This window comes from Balaenoptera acutorostrata, chromosome 14 (assembly GCF_949987535.1).
Source record: "Balaenoptera acutorostrata chromosome 14, mBalAcu1.1, whole genome shotgun sequence".
In the NCBI taxonomy this organism is placed as follows: Eukaryota; Metazoa; Chordata; class Mammalia; order Artiodactyla; family Balaenopteridae; genus Balaenoptera; species Balaenoptera acutorostrata.
The window spans coordinates 89,947,217-89,950,779 of record NC_080077.1 but is presented as its reverse complement, the minus strand read 5'-3'; positions in this window follow the sequence as shown (position 1 = coordinate 89,950,779).

The following is a 3,563-nucleotide window of genomic DNA, read 5'->3' as shown; positions in this document are numbered from 1 at the left end:
ATTTGTATCTTCAACTTCTTTCATCAGTATGATGTAATTTTCAATGTACATACCTTTCACCTCCTTAGTTAAATTTGTTCCTAAGTATTTTATTATTTTTGATGCTATTGTAAATATGATTATTTTCTTTATTTATATTTCTGATAGTTCATTGTTAATATATAGAAATGCTGATTAGGAGGAGCTCAAAGTCATGGTAGCCAGCTGGGGTTGGTTTGAGCTAGAGACCTGGGTTAAGGGAGCCTGCTGAGAGCCATCTAAATACTTCGGAGTCAGTCAGATGTCAGGACTGATCAGCCATGGCATTTGTGTTGAAGTGGTTCACTTACTTCATTCTTCTCTCCTGGGACAGTGTCTTTCTGTGTTGGGTTGCTCAGTATTGAGAGAAGGTATGATGGGGGTATCTAACTTTCTTTCCTACCTTCTTCCACATCCTATCAAGAAACATAAGCCCTCGGTAGTTAATTTTATTTTTATATATTTTCAAGCTTGAGTATATGTCTTTGTGCATTATAGGGGCCAATAAATATTTCCTTAGAATTTTTAATAATATTAAAGATTAACCCACGATTTCACTGCAGTAAAGAAACACATAAATATTATCTAAGAAAGACACATATGTAAGAAATAATAAAATTTCAAATTAATTAAGAGTAATCATAAATATTTCTTTCTGAACACTATCTAAAAGTCTCCAATGGGTGACAAGTAGCAGCTAAAACTTATTGATCTCATACTCTGTATTAGGCATTAAACATGCATTATTCAGAAAACGTATCATTTTTTCCTTTCAACAATAATGAAACTGGGTTGGAAATAAGATGTAGTTGAGCTACCTAAGATCACATCATTAGTAGGTGAAAGACATAGTACTTAAAACCAGGTCTTGGAGTTTCAGCTTGAATTTTTAACCTCTAAACTATACTATGTTCTTTAAAATTGTCTGAGTATTTCATTTCTATCTATGATATATTCTTAATCACATCAGAAAGTATTTTTATCACATTAGTAAAGGTGAGAGTTTCTCTACTTTTTAATAAAAGAAAACTGCATGTTGGTAGACATCAGCTATTCTATATATGTCTGGAGCCATTAAGACATTTCAAATTACATTCTTTGAAATATCTAATAACAAAGAAAATTATTTTCATGGAGAAATATCTATTTATAGATATACTGGATTGGATGATGTTTCTCCCAACACCAAAATCCATGCCCTTCCCAAAACTTCAGAATGTGGCCTTATTTGGAAATATATCTTTATATCAATCAAATTAAGATGAGGTCATTACAGTGGGCCCTAAGTAAATGACTCCTCTTGATATAAAAAGACAATAGACAGGACAGAGACACATAAAGAATGCCATGTAAAGATGTAGGCAGAGATTGGCATAATGCAGCTACAAGCCAAGGATCACCATCAGTAGTTAAGAAAATGTCATGGAATATAGTCTTCTTTTGTTCTTCAGAGAGAACATCACCCCGTAGACAACTTGATTTGGACGTCTAGCCTCCAGAAGTAAGAGAAAAATATTCTGTTGTTTAAGCTACCCAATCTGTGATACATTGTAATGGCAGCCCTAAGGAACTAGTAAAGATTTTGATACTGGGAAATAGAGAGGTATATGTAACAAATACTAAAAATGTGAAAGAGGCTTTGGAATTGGGTGATGGATAGAAGCTAGAAGAATTCTGAGGACCTTGATAGAAAAAAGTCTAGATTGCCTTGTAATATTTCATGAATGCTCTCTTGACTCTGTTTTAAGATCATGGTTAAACAATGCTCAATTCTCTTCATGGGCAGTTTGCTGAATTCATACCTCAACTCTTTGTCTTACCAGACTCTGGCACTCCTGGATTGCAACAATACAACTCAACTGCCAGAGACTCTGATGCAAATATCTAGAGATGGCTCCTTCTTCCTTGGGTCTATGGATTCGTTCAGAATACCCCATCCACAAGAAGCCTGCGAAACCTAGCTAATCACACCTCACTTGCCACACTAAGCAGCCTACAGTTGCAGCTTGATCTAACCCTTTCCCTGGTGCAACCCCTCCCCACCCCCAAATATGTAGTCCTAGGTGACAGCCTTCTCACCTGGAATGGTAAGTAATAAAGAATTCTGCCTTTTCCTCTAGCCAGGGTAATTTTGCTATGTCAGCTATTATCAGAACATAACAATTGTTAAATAAATAAAACATTTCTTTAAAAGACTATTGGTAGATATATACAATACTTGTTAAAAGCAGTTCTGGTGAGGACTCAGAAAGAACAGGGAAGAATAGTAGAGGATGTTCTTATTATTTTAGAGAATACATATGTGATTATGAATAGATTGTCTGAATGAGGAAATTTCCAAGCAAAATGTAGAAGGTGCAACCTGATTCCTCTTTTCTGCTTAGAATAAATTGCAAGATGAATGATAAATTGAGAAATGAATGGTTAAGCAAAACGGAACCAGCACATGATGATTTGGAAAATCATTTGCCTATCCTGAGAGCATGGTCTGGAAATAGGGCCAAGTGTGTGGCTGGAAAATCTTTTGTTAAAGTTATTAGATGAGTGGCTCATGGATAGGATCAAACATCTGAGCAGAAGCCAGGGGATAGAGAAGCAGTAACCTAGGGAAGATCTGCAGAGGACCGTCTTGTCTAATGGTGTGAACTCCTAGGAATTGCATGAGAGACTGACAGGGTTAAACACTGGTAGCTTGGACAGAAAGGGACGGAAATGGGTTGAAATTAAAGAAGACCGACTGTAGAGGCAAAGCCACAGATGCAGAGGGCTGAGCTGAGGGTACCTCTTTGGGCTGGGAGGGTGGGCCATTGCCCCAGTGGGACAAGAGTACAGACCATCAAGCTGCAGAGGAATATCTCAGGCAATAAAATCTAATGAATTTGCCCTGCTGGGTTTTGGACTTGCCTGGGACCTATGATCCCTTTTTTCCTTCCAACTTTTCCTTTTGGAATGGGAGTACCTATTCTATGCCTGTCCCACAGTTGTAATTTGGAAGCAGAAAACTTGTTTCATAGTGTGACAGGTCCACAGATGGAGAAGAATTTTACCTTAAGTTGGATCATACCCTGAGTCTCACCCATAATAAATATTTATATATAAATATATATATAATTATATGCTTTATTCTATATAACATAAATATTAATATAATCAACTTATTTGTATATAATACAATACAAATTCAAATAATTTTATTATCAATGTTTAAGGCAAAGCTTGCATTTAGTTTGATATATACTTTTAGGATGTTGGGACCTTGGAACAATACATATACTAACACTGCATCTAGAATTAGAAGCCCATTAGTATCTGGATATATCTTACTTCATGATTCCTTTTTGTCCTGAAGAGATAGAAAGCATTGCCTGTTTACTTTGGTAGATATCTCCTTGGGAGATTTATGTTAGAGTTAATGAAATATTGCTTTTAATGTGTGATTTGACTTTGTTATACCAACAACCTATCCTCAATCAATTAACATAGTTCAACATAGAGCCAAGAAATACCAGGTAGCTGTTTTAATACAGGTGATTTGCATTATTCAT